Consider the following 13,832-nt stretch of genomic DNA (forward strand, 5'->3'; position numbering starts at 1 on the left):
TAAATGAGAACAGCATTCTCTAGTATTCCTATTTTCTTTTTTTTTTTTTTATAAATAATATCTAGCAGTATATTAACCAATGGAGTATATTGCACAACAAACTACCTCACATCTTTCAGGAAGAAAAACCACTGAATTTGAAAAGTAAAACGATGTCACCCACTGAATTCAGACACAATTAAAGTGTGTTTTAAATATTTGTTTTGGGGGAGGGGGGTCACACACTCTTCTCAATTAAGAGAAACATTTATACAGTCCAGGTCTTTTATTTTCTTTACACACATCATGCCATGAATTAATAGGGAATGGGTTCCAACAGTTCCAGCTCCTTTCCATTGGTTCTCGTGAAGTGTGCTTCTCTGGGTGGAGCAGGCTGATGCTTCAGTTGAACCCAAGTGCTTTTCTCTTTGGCTTCCTTCTTTTTCTGATCATTTTCCTTCACCCGTTTCAAGAAGATATCTCGACTCTTAGAGTGCTTAATATGCTCGATATGCACATTAATTCTCTTGGCAAGAATCTTGCCCTTAACTTGTTTGGTTACAATGATGCCAACAGCATGCTGGGTAACATTGTAGACTCTCCCTGATTTGTCATGTAACATTTGTGGGGCATTCCTTTTTGAACAGTGCCCATTCCTTTGATATCTACAATATCACCTTTCTTGTAGATTCACATGTATGTGGCCAAAGGAACAACTCCATGTTTTCTAAAAGGCCTAGAGAACATGTAGTGGGTGCCCCTCCTCTTTCCCTTTTTTGTTGGTCATTTTGGCGAATTACTGGAATATGGCAGTTCCGGCCAAAAAGCTAGCATTCCTATTTCCTATAGTGATAATATCCTGAACAAATTTTATATTACAAAAAGTCCAGTGTTCAAAATAGTTTAATATTAGTAAAAGAACCCTACAGGGAGACAGTTTACTGAAAAATGCTTTTCTCTCCCATAAAACCTAATGCTGACAATTGAACAAAGATGTTTGTGAAGGATAAAGCTTCATTAAACTACAAATACATTAATATCTAGTATACTATATGTGTATTAACTAGTTTCAAGTCTTTATAAGTACAAACTTAAATTTCGTTGCTTTGAAAGACATTACATTCACAACTTTGGACTGTAATTCTATTTTATTTTTATTCATTTTAATGCATACTACTTGCATAAAGTTTGGTGAATGCCGAAGTTTCATGATAATTTTACTCTGGTAGGTAGTCATGAGTTTTAGAGAAAACTCTCCATGTCCTCCAAAGGAAAGAGCTAAGGTTGGAATAAGAAACATACTCTCAAGGGAGTTCTGACTACCTGTATGCACTTGAGTTACCTGGTGTGGACCCTGTCCTGCAGCCTTGGAATCTCCTTTTTACTGAGCGAGGAAGTAGATGTACAGCATGAAGAAGGATGCCCTTTGGAAATGTTAGTATATACAGTTAAGGACTACACAACCCTTTGAGATGGTTCTTCTTATTTCTTAAGAGCTGTGAATTTTGAAAAATATGGGTGGATGAGAAATGATGTGGATTCAATGTGCTTCAGCTGTAGATTTTATGAAATTATATAGGCTGGAATTATGATGTGCAGGACAAATCAGAAAATATGTCTGTAACATTTATATTAAAAAAACAGACACACATACAGATATTGATAAAATATGGGCACACTCAACACCAAATAAAGATGAAAGATGTCAATGAAGATGTCAATGAAGACAACTGGCTGTATGGAATACTTAAGAAAACATGTTTAGCAATGAAGAAATAGCATGTTTTCTATTAAAGTCAGTGTATTTTAGTGACCTAAGGCCTAAGTTGTACCTGACAAAAGTGAAATGTCCTGAGGTCATGAGACTAACACTTTTTGCCTCTGCAAAATTTTACATCTACAAAAATAGCTTTCAGGTGAAAACCACAGCCTTTTCTAAACAAGCTACATATCACAGTTGACATTTTCTGGAGAATCATAGAAATTTTAATTCACACATTCTAAAAATTATAAATTAAGCTTCCTTTGTAAATAATTTAATAATAATAAATAACTTGAAAATTTTACTCAGAGGCTACTTGATTATCATTCCCCCATACTTTAGATATTTTGGAATCATTGACACATTTTTCTTTAAATTGTGAAGTAATAATCGATTACTATCATTTATAACTTTAAAAAGTCTTTCACTCCTATTAGTTTATTTAGAAAATACTCTAAACCTGCTATAATGTCTTTTCCTGTGAAGAGAGAAATGTAGCTCTCAAATTTCTTTCTTGTGTTTGAGATTTCCCTAATTCCATTAATGTGTTTACTTAACATTTTAAAATTATGAAATATACACACATTCAAAAGGATGTATATAATTATATTTATGGTTTAGAGAATAATGATAGAAACACCTTTATGCACAATTCCCAATGTAAGAAAGAAAATGCTGGTGCATTTGAAGATTCTGTATGTGTTCTCTCCAATCCCATTCCATTCCTTCACTGCCAGAGGTGACTGATATACTGCTAATCATTGTGCTCTGTAGTGTTTCTAAGTCTCTGTGGGAAAAGGGTTCCATGGTAAAAGAGGGTTGGGAAACTCAATGGGTAGGCCAGATTTTATGGCAAGAGTTTGGGAATTCACATAGCCAGCCCTAATGTGTTAACGAACATTTGAATCTATATAGAATTTTATTTTCATGGAACACATTTTACAAATTATTGATCTAAGTATTTTACCAAACTTTTGTGCAATTCATAATGAACAGACAAGTACAGATATTTCTCTATAAGATTTGAAGGATATTTGATGGAAACTGAGTCTGTAAGGTGGATGAGTAATGCATCCACCAAAGCAGGAACTAAATGCAAACTCTCAGGGGCATAAAAGAGCAAAGATTTATTTATTTTTTTTTAATTCTTAGGGCTTCCCTGGTAGCACAGTGGTTGGGAGTCCGCCTGCCGATGCAGGGGACAGGGGTTCGTGCCCTGGTCCGGGAGGATCCCACACGTCGTGGAGCGGCTGGGCCCGTGAGCCATGGCCGCTGGGCCTGTGCGTCTGGAGCCTGTGCTCTGCAGTGGGAGAGGCCACAGCAGTGAGAGGCCCACGTACCGCAAAAAAAAAAAAATTTATTGGAGTATAGTTGATTTACAATGTTGTGTTAGTTGCAGTATCCACTCTATTTTTTTTTTAAGATTCTTTTCCCATATAGACCATAACATAGTATTGAGTAGAGTTCCCAGTGCTATAGAGCAGTTTCTTATTACTTATCTATTTTATATACAGTAGTGTATGCAAAGATTTATTTCTCATTCACAATACTCATCAGAGGTTTGCTAGGGGCTCTATTCTGGGTGGTCTTCACTTTGGGCCACTCTCACTTGGACAGTGCTGATCAAGACACTTCTCACAATTTACCTGGCAGAGCTTGTCAAATGTCTCCACCCAGAACAAGAAGGGCAAGAAATGCTATGTGGGAAATATTTGGGGACCAGAATTAGATCATTCTCAGAGGCTGAGGGGCAAGGCCACTAGTCTATGCAAAGGGCTGAGGCTGTTTGAAAGGTAAGAACATTCATTATATCATTCAGTTTGGAAAAAGCCTCAGACCTCACATGAATCAGATGAGGGGACATTAGGATGGCATCCAGGCTTCAGAATTCTTGTCTCTGATACTGACGAATGTGTCCAGTGCCTCAGAGATTGGGGTTTGAGTATGAATCAGAGTGTCATTTCACATATGCAGGTAAGACTGGGACAGAGCAGTAAAGCACTTGAACAAATCCATAAAATGCTGTATAACTGGGCAGTTGATGTCTCCTGAATTATCGTGTGGAATTGGTAGGGTGACTCAGGAGAGCATGCCAATTAATGTTAGGATTAGGCCACTGTACAGAATAAGCAGGCTGTTTTTTCTGTGTCTACCCTTTTCTTTATTCCCTTTTTATGATTCTATATATATGTATTACATGTATATATTAAATATGTATAATTTTTCTGAAAGTGCTCACCCATCTCAGTTGTTACATATAATACATAATATAAAATATGTAACAATATTTAACATACTGTATAATATAGAATATTTAGCTTTGTATATATATATATATATATATATATATATATATATAATTTTTTAAGTCTAAAACTGCTTCTCCTGCAAATGACAAAGCTACTGTCTGACTTGGGACCAAAGGGTGAAAAACGAAATCTTGAAAATAGTATACACTTGAGTATAAATGTGATGGTAGCAGCAAAATTAACAGAAAAGAAAAAAAAAATCTCAAAGAAGCTTCTGTATTTTATTTCAACAAAGGTGAGGAAATTTCCTGTACAGAATTACCTTCTCCATCTCTAAGGATTTCCTTTACGTATCTGTTTGCATCCATCAGAACAGCATTTAGAGTTCTCAGACAGATAAGAATCTAACAGCTTTTAAGATAGTGCTTTTCAAACTTTTGATTCCTTATAAGTGAACTTACAAGTGGACTCTATGGTATCTTTATTTATTATTTTCAATGTTAAAGTTTCTATTAAGTGAAGTGATGGATATTTTCTATCAGTCTGTGTTTAAGTGAACACAAATTTTTATTATTTTAATACTGCTGTTTTTGCTCATTTAAAAAGCATAGTATATTTATGATTGATGTCATTTAATTCCATTGAGATTCAACTGCCCTTTGAAAATACCCTTTTCTCAGCATATTAAAATGTCTATGCAGACAGGTAAACTAATATTTACATTGTTACAGGGCTGCTGTAACAAAAGGCCACAAACTTGGTAGCTTAAAACAACAGAAAGTTATTCTCTGATAGTTTGAGAGGGCAGAAGCCCTAAATCAATGTCAGCAAGACTGCTCTCTTTGAAGAATCTTGGAGATAATCTTTCCTTGTCTCTTCTAGTTTTTGGTGGCTCCAGCCATTCCTTGGTTTGAGGCCACACAACTCCACTCTTTGTCTCCACCTAATGTACACTTCTGTCTCCCTCAGTCTGTCTTTTCTTCTTATAAGGGCACTTGTCTTTGGATTAAAAACACCTGGATAATCCAAGCTGCTCTCATTTCAAGATACTTAATTGCATCTGCAAAGACCCTATTCTTAAATAAGGGTCACAATCATAGGTTCCAGGTGGGCATATCTTTTGGCGGGGCTGCTATTCAACCCACTACAGGTACCAACCTAAATACACTGGACTTTGACTTTGTTCTATTACATTTAGATATTCCATTCACATTTGTATGGATACAGTGCCAATTTTAGTTTTACATCATCCTCTCTGAAAAATTCTAGCTGTTAGTATTTGAATTCAATGATAAATTTTTATATACATATGTAAACAATTAGTTAATATATTTTCTTGTCTATTTCATAAATGCATAATAGACAAGTCACTTTCTTCTGAGCTTGCAGATAGGTTCTGTTTGCTTAGCATGATTACCGATGATGTTTGATATATTTTCCAAAATAGTCTACTCTGTTGAGTAGCTTTTCTCAGACATTTAAAAATAATTCCATATTATTTTATTTCCTCTTCCAAAGTCAAATATTTTTGAAGTCTTTTAAAAAAGTTATACAAAAGCTATAAAATATACAAATTGTTACAAAGAGCATTCCACTCCAACTCCCTATTTTTTAACATCTTTACTGGAGTATAATTGCTTTACAATGCTGTGTTAGTTTCTGCTGTATAACAAAGTGAATCAGCTATATGCATACGTATATCCCCATATCCCCTCCTTCTTGTGTCTCCCTCCCACCTTCCATATCCCACCCCTCTAGGTGTTCACAAAGCACCGAGCTGATCTCCCTGTGCTATGCAGCTGCTTCCCACTAGCTATCTGTTTTATGTTTGGTAGTGTATATATGTCAATGCTACTCTCTCACTTAGTCCCAGCTTACCCTTCCCCCTCCCTGTGTCCTCAAGTCCATTCTCTATGTCTGCGTCTTTATTCCTGTCCTGACCCTAGGTTCATCAGAACCATTTTCTTTTCAGGTTCCATATATATGTGTTAGCAGTGCTGTGAAGAGTCTAGACATTGGAGCCAGAAATCCTGGCTTCAATTGTTGGTTCCATTCTATGCTAACCATGTGACCTTAGGCTAGTTTCTTAACCTCACTTCTTACCTGTAAAATTACATAATGATTCTATCAATCCATGAATCAGTGCTCTTTAAGTGTTTTAAGACAGTGGTAACATTCACTAAGCCCTCACTAAATACTCATTATAAATATTATAATGAAAATGATTATTATTTAATATATTTTATTATCATTATTATTAAGGACACTAGTTCCTAAAATCAAGAGATTGCAAACTTCCTTCTAAATAGTTCAGTTTTCTGTTAGAGCAGGTTCAAAATTATTTTGTAAGAAACCACTAGCTCTACAGGAGGTATTAACCTGGTTTCACTCTCGGAGGAATAGAATAGAATAGTCTTCTACTTAGAATAGTCTTCTACTTAGAATAGTCTTCTACTCAGGACAGATTCACGGTGGGCTGCTCAGGTCCCTACCGTTCTCCATTGTCATCCAGTTGTCTCCATTGTCAGTTAAGGCTTTGCACTTAACCAATAACATAGAAGAGCTACATTGTAGAAACTCATGAGTGAATACAGAATCAAACTCCCTGCCACATCCTATCTCTCAAAAGATTACAAAAGAGAAACAATTGGAAGGAAGTGTTTCCTGGAAGCTTGCTGCATCAAATGGTTCCTTATTAAGAATGTTAGTAGGAATTACACTTACATTTAATGCCACGGTGCTACTTTGAGAGAATCTCTGAGAGAAAAAAGGATCCTGAAGTTCTGAAGATGTTGTTCACTCCGTTACACAGGCTCTTCATTTTGAGAAACTTAAGAGACATTGTTTTCTGAGATTAATATCAGGAATAGTTGTGACTTTTCTGTGCAGCTGGCTTGGTTTGTTTATCTTAAAGAGAGATTGAAACATATAATTTACTAGATTTTGCTCCCTATGTTGACTATTAAGAGTTTAGAGGCAAAATTGTGGTTAGCTCATGGCAAATGTATAGAACTTCACAGTATATAATTTTGATTAGTCTTATTTGTGGGTTGATTTTTTTAATTAATTTTTATTAGAGTATAGTTGCTTTACAATGTTGTGTTAGTTTCTGCTGTATAGCAAAGTGAATCAGCTATACATATATGTATAGCCCCTCTTTTTTGGATTTCCTCTTTTTTGGATTTCCTTCACATTTAGGTCATCACAGAGCAATGAGTAGAGTTCCCTGTGCTATACAGCAGGTTCTCATTAGTTATCTATTTTATACATAGTAGTGTATATACGTCCATCCCAATCTCCCAAGCCATCCCACCTCCCTTTCCCCTCCCCCACTCCACCCCGGTATCCATATGTCCATTCTTTACTGTAGGTTGATTTTTTTCTTTTGTTTTTTTTTTTGTTTTTTTTCAGTATGCGGGCCTCTCACTGCTGTGGCCTCTCCTGCTGTGGAGCACAGGCTCCGGACACGCAGGCCCAGCAGCCATGGCTCACGGGCCCAGCCGCTCCGTGGCATGTGGGATCCTCCCGGACAGGGTCACGAACCCGTATCCGCTGCCTCGGCAGGCGGACTGTCAACCACTGCGCCACCAGGGAAGCCCCTGTAGGTTGATTTTTATCTTTTGCTTTGTCTTGTGTTTGCCCAATTATTCTCACTTTATTAAATTTATTCTCTTTAACTGTACTGTGTATTTCTTTTAAAGTCACCTGAAATTGTTTTTGGAACAAAGTGGGTTAGTAATTAATAACTGTATCATTTATAGGGGAAATTGTAATTCCTCTTTATATCTTCATAGATCCTTCAAACATCATGGTATGTGAATCATAAACTGATAATTAACAGAAATATTTAAATGACAAACTGAGAAAGTTTAAGGTATGTTGGGGAAAGATGCAACTCTATAGGCTATTATAAAAACAGTGAAAGATGCTGACTTTTTGGTTTATCAAATGTTAAATATTTATAGATGTTAAAAAGTTATTCATACGAAACATCTTAAACTGTGAAATAAAATGAAAGAACAAAACCTACATATTAGTGATGTTTGGGTTTTCCTTTCATAAAACTTTATTTCTTCAAAGCACAGAAATCGTTTCCATACACTGAAAATTCTTCTATAGATGACTACTTAGGAAAAAAATTCTACATGCCATATGGTAAAAATATATAGGGTAAAACAAACAATTTGTTAGAAAAATTACTTTTCTTTTATGAAGTATGTCTCTTCAATTAAATTTTGTGGTGCATGATTTAGGATTTAGGTTAGTAGAGGAGATAGGTTAAAATTTACGTGATAACAAGAATATTTTATGAAAAGCCAGTGAGTATAGAGTTATGTTTTCTTCTTTTCTATTTTGACAAAATGCTAAATTAAAAAACTCAAGAAGATGTGCTTATCAGAACTGTAATTATATAAAGTGGCTATGATAGTCTTCCTCCACAAATTATGGGTGGATATTACTTCTAAAAAAATACATGACAAGTTAATCATTAGAGAAAAAGGTAGTTTCTCGTGTTAACGTACATTTCTCAAAAGAAATGATCTTTTAGATCTTGCTCTTTGCGCACTCAGAAGCGACAAGCATTTGTTACATATGCTCAGCTGACAATGAGGCTGTCTCTCATGAAAAGAATTGGATTAATTTAGTTATAAAGAGATTTACATTTTGTGGTTTCTAACATGTCTTTTGGAGATTAATGAATAAGAAATGAGATAAGAAAGCCCTTCAGAAGCAACTATTGCTGAATATGGTAGAAAAATTGCTCTTGGCTGGAAGATGAATCAAGTTTCTGTCAGGTAAAGCCAGGGAAAATTCTCTTGTGTTATGAACTAATGTTACCCGAGAGGGAATATTATGCAAGATGTATGATATTGCTTTCTCCTTCTCCCAGAAGCCAGTTGGTTGTGCACTAAAGCAATGTAACAAGATTTCTATACCTTCACTTTATTTATTTACTAGTTTAGCCGTGATTCTAAAAAAAATATTGTCTGATCTTGCCTGTCCACACAGATTCTTCTAGAAAGTTTTCACTATTTAAAATTGGTTATTAAATCTTTTATAACAATGATAAAATTCAATTTACTGAAGTTATTTGCTTTACTCTATGTTTTTCTGATTAAAATATATACTAGTGAGTAAAATATAACTAATCTAAATTCAAGGAATATGTATTTTGTTATTTTGTCTGCTTACAACCTTTTAAGTACGTACTCTTCTGTCAACCAAAATCTTAATTTCTCTTTCTTCAGTAGCCTTTATATTCAGCATATATTACCACAAAATCACAAAACTGTAATTCTGTCTAATTCTAAAGCTATATGGGGATTTCACTAATATTTTGCCAAGCACAACAGTTGCAATAAAAATCAACTTACTGTGAAAACTCATCCCAAGAAAAATATTTAAGTTGCCTAGACTTAAGTATTCTAGAATGCACAAGCGTGAGAAAGCAAGCACCCATTACGAACAGCTAGGGAATTTTTCAGTCCTTACCAGAGCAATTTAATGTGCTCCTTCAGTGTTCTGAAATGAAACTCCTTGAGAAAATCTGGAAGACCTTTGGATGCTTGTAATAGCTGATACAATAGTGGTGCTTCAGGAGAAAAAAAGAGGAAATGCAAGATTCAAGCACCTTTTATTGTCAAAACAGATAAACCTGATTACAATTAGGTCGTCTCATTTTTGCCTAAAGCCCTGGAATGGCATCCCACAGCACTTCCAATAAAAATTCCAACAGAACCCGTGTTGTTTACAAGGTTTTCTACCCTGCTGCATGCCTTCCACTAACCTTCCATTCAGTCCTCATTGTGGAGCCCTCCCCCTTACACTCACTCAGCTTTGTTCAGGTCATCCTGGGCTTCTTTCTATTCCTCTACTGCAGGTGGATTTTTAATCAAATCTCAATTTTATTTTAGATATGGAAAGCCTTAGAATTAGGAATATTTTAATGCCAATCTATTTCTTCCTTTCTCCTGGTGTTTCATAAGTACTTATGTCGAATTAAATTCTTTATATTAAACAATACAAGAAGTAAATAAGTCCTTAAAAATGTGAGTCAAGGAGGAAAGAGTGGGGTAATATGGCTGAAACCTAATCATATACTGTTTATGTTCTAAAGCTGAATTTATGAGCATGAGTTTTCCTTTGTTTCCGGGAGGTAGCTGATAGAGACTCAGATGTTTTTCTTAAAACTGTTTACAGCCATAGCAACCACTGGGATATGATTTCTCATATACTTTCCCCACATAGCACTGTCACCCATGACTTCTTCCCTACTGATGCTGTTTTAGATTGTTTTTCTTAATAGAGTGACTTCTCCCTTGAGCTAAGAAAAACTTTTGAAACCATATAACAAGCATTTCAGTTTGTAAATACTGAAGGAACTATGTTTGACAAGACTCCACAAAAACTATGGCTTAATATTCTCTCTACAGTGGGCATAATAATTATAGAAAATCTCTCTCTCCCCAGTATTCAAAATTTTCATTTGTAGCCCAAAATACTTAAAGCATAGAAAATAAAATATTGGTTTCCATGGAATTATTACATCTATTTTCATGCTAATATAATTAAAATATAACTGGATTCATTATAAATGTGTAGTTTAAAGTGATTTGCTTATGGAAGTGAGATGTCTTATTTGTCAATGAGTAAACTCTGTATTTCCAAGTTGGTAATTTCTTTTTATATTTTAGCATTGTGACCAAGAAAGAGTTTATGTATCCAGAGAGATAAAATTAAATAAGACAAATATGAAAACAGATTTGTTTTTTTCCACAGAGAAAAATAAGTTAGAAAGATTTATTCTAGCATTGGATGTCTTTTTACATATATTATAATCCAAAATAAGCTTACTTAGATCATTTGAGGATTTGTTTTTGCCTGTTTCATACCAGCCATGTTATCTTTGAGCAGTGGTTCTCAAATTGAGTGCACATCAGAATCACCAAGAAGGCTTATTAAAACATGGATCTCTGGGGTCCGCCTCCAGAGTTTCTGAATCTCTGGGTCTAGGGTAGGGCTCAAGAGCTGCATTTCCAACAGCTTCTCAGGAGACATTGCTGCTGCTGGTCCAGAGACCACGGTTTGAGAAAGTCATCATACATCAATCACTTAATTTCTTTTCCTCATCTATTTCATCTATGAAATAATGGTGTTAAACTAAATGGCCATTCAACAAACATGTATTACATGACTTAAATGTGTCAAATGTTTGCTAATCATGGTCCCTGCTTTTGGGGAGAACATGGAGAAGAAAGTGACTGATCCTGCCTGTGGTAGAAAAATCTAGGGACACTTGATAGAGAAGATGAATTCAAAACCCATAAAACTTGTTGTAAAAAGTTAAAACATAAAGAAATACATTTAGAAAAATATTACCTCCTGTCCTCCATCCCCACTCCAACCCCACCTAATTCCCACTTCATAGATATAGCAATGTTAATAATTTGATATGAATCTGCCAAAATGTCTCCAAGTTATCCAGCCTTCTGGGATGATTCATTAAATATTCATATGCAATACAGCAAATATTTCCACATATTTTCTAGGATCCTCAAATATATAGGGAATGCTTTACTATCACCTCAAGCTCTAAATTCCTGATATGGATTCCATTCTTATTCCTCACTCTTAGTTCACCATCCTTGACTGCAGTTTTCTTCACCCTGCATTGCTTAATGCACAGACACCTTTATACCATCCTCCCCCAAAGCGCCACACATCCAAGGCTGTTGTGTATAACCGACTTATACTAAATATTTTGAGTTCACAGAGGTTAATTATAGCACTGAAAAGAAGATTGTACTCAAGATATCAGAGATCTGTAGTGACACCAACCTATCCAGTACTGCAACAAGTATGTGAAGACACACAGGAATTGACAACAAAGTATAACTAGGGTCAATGAAAAAGTTGTGGTTTGCTCTCTAGATTAAAGAAAAATTAAGAACATAAGCTGTTAGAGGTTAGTTCTTAATTTTATCTAATTCACATCTCTGAGTTTTGTTGTTGTTTTGTTTCGTTTTGGCTGAGGAAAATATGGGTCAGAATTTTTGTGACTTGTGATGGATTAAAGTTGAAAATTGCAGGAAAAATATAAGAATAAAATGGTATTATAAAGCAGCAGTTCTTAACTGTTGGGGTGTTTTCTTCTGCTGAACTATGGTTTTTCTCAAAGTAATCCAAATATGTAGATAGACATATAGATTTGAAAGCTCCTCAAAAAAGGCTGCTTTAACAGGGCTTATTTCTGACTATGTGTACTAATAATGCACTATATAAATAATTAGGCACTGGAACATCATAGAAATAATTATAACCTGCAGCTAAGGTGGTTCATCACATGATGAAAGAAAAAGATCACCTTGAATTTTGCAAGGCATTTTTTTGGTTATAAAAATAGACCATTTCTAATACCTGCACATAATGTAATGAGAAGACTGCTATGCTTTGGGGTTAAGTCTCCACAGATTCAACTGCTTCAAAAAGGTTTAGGATTCTCTGGATTCAATTTTATACTCTAAAATCCAATCTCTTCAGAATATTTCCCCATTCATGAGACTGATCCCTCAAAGTTGCTGTTAGCCTGGAAGAATCTATAGAGATTTTTTTTAAAATGGACTTCACTTTGGCTAGCACATAATATTTCTTCTAAGGTGTCAGACCAATACATTATTTCCTTTGCCAAAAATACATATGTTTTTGTTTTTATAAATTTATTTATTTATTTTTGGCTGTGTTGGGTCTTCTTTGCTTCACAGGGGCTTTCTCTAGCTGCAGTGAGTGGGGGTTACTCTTCGTTGTGGTGTGCGGGCTTCTCATTGCAGTGGCTTCTCTTGTCTTGAAGCATGGGCTTTAGGTGCGTGGGCTTCAGTAGTTGTGGCATGTGGGCTCAGTAGTTGTGGCTCATGGCTCTAGAGTGCAGGCTCAGTAGGTGTGGCGCACGGGTTTAGTTGCTCTGCGGCATGGGGGATCTTCCAGACCAGGGCTTGAACCTGTGTCCCCTGGATTGGCAGGCAGATTCTTAACCACTGCACCACCAGGGAAGTCCAAAAATTGCATATGTTTTTGTTTCTGATTATTTCTTAAATCATTTGTGTAAAAAGAATTCAATTATGAAAATAAAAATCTTGTTTACCCTAAGGCTTTATTTCTCCTCATATTACATTTTATTTCACTTTTAAAACATCTTTATTGAGATACAATTTGCATGCCATAAAATTCACCAAAGTGTACAGTTTAATGGATTTTAGTATATTCAGAGTTGTGCTATCATCAACACAATCTAAGTTTAAAACATTTTCATCACTCAAGAAAGAAACCCCATACTCATTAGCTGTCACTCTCTGTTGTCACCCTCTCCCCTTTCCTTCCTCTCCAGCCATAAACAAACATTAATCTACATTCTGTCCCCATGGATTTGCCTATTGAGGATATAACTACAAACATACAATGCGTGACTGGCTTGCTTCATTTAGCAGAGCGTTTCCAAATTTCATCAATGTTGTAGCATATATCAATATATTATTCCTTCTATTGAAGATAATGTTTAATTTACCCATACATCAGTTGATGGACATTTGAGTTGCTTTTACTTTTTGACATTATGAATAATGCTGCTTTGAACATTTGTGTACAAGTGTTCTTGCATTAAAATGTTTTTATTTCTCTTGCATATGTACGTAAAAGTAGAATTGTTGGATCATATACTAACTCTGTGTTTAGGCTTTGTAGGAACTGCCAAACTGTTTTCCAAAGTGTCTGCGCAATTTTACATTCTGATAAACAATGTATAAAGATTCCATTTTATTCACACACTCACCAACAATTGTTATTGTGTC

At 35.3% G+C, this 13,832-nt stretch overlaps 1 pseudogene; it reads right to left on the minus strand.

Moving 5' to 3' along the window:
- Positions 1-283: 283 nt before the first annotated feature.
- Positions 284-775, minus strand: LOC136123208 (large ribosomal subunit protein eL21-like; annotated as a pseudogene).
- Between the last annotated feature and the right edge of the window lie 13,057 nt (positions 776-13,832).

Source organism: Phocoena phocoena, chromosome 5 (genome assembly GCF_963924675.1).
Source record: "Phocoena phocoena chromosome 5, mPhoPho1.1, whole genome shotgun sequence".
Taxonomy (NCBI): Eukaryota; Metazoa; Chordata; class Mammalia; order Artiodactyla; family Phocoenidae; genus Phocoena; species Phocoena phocoena.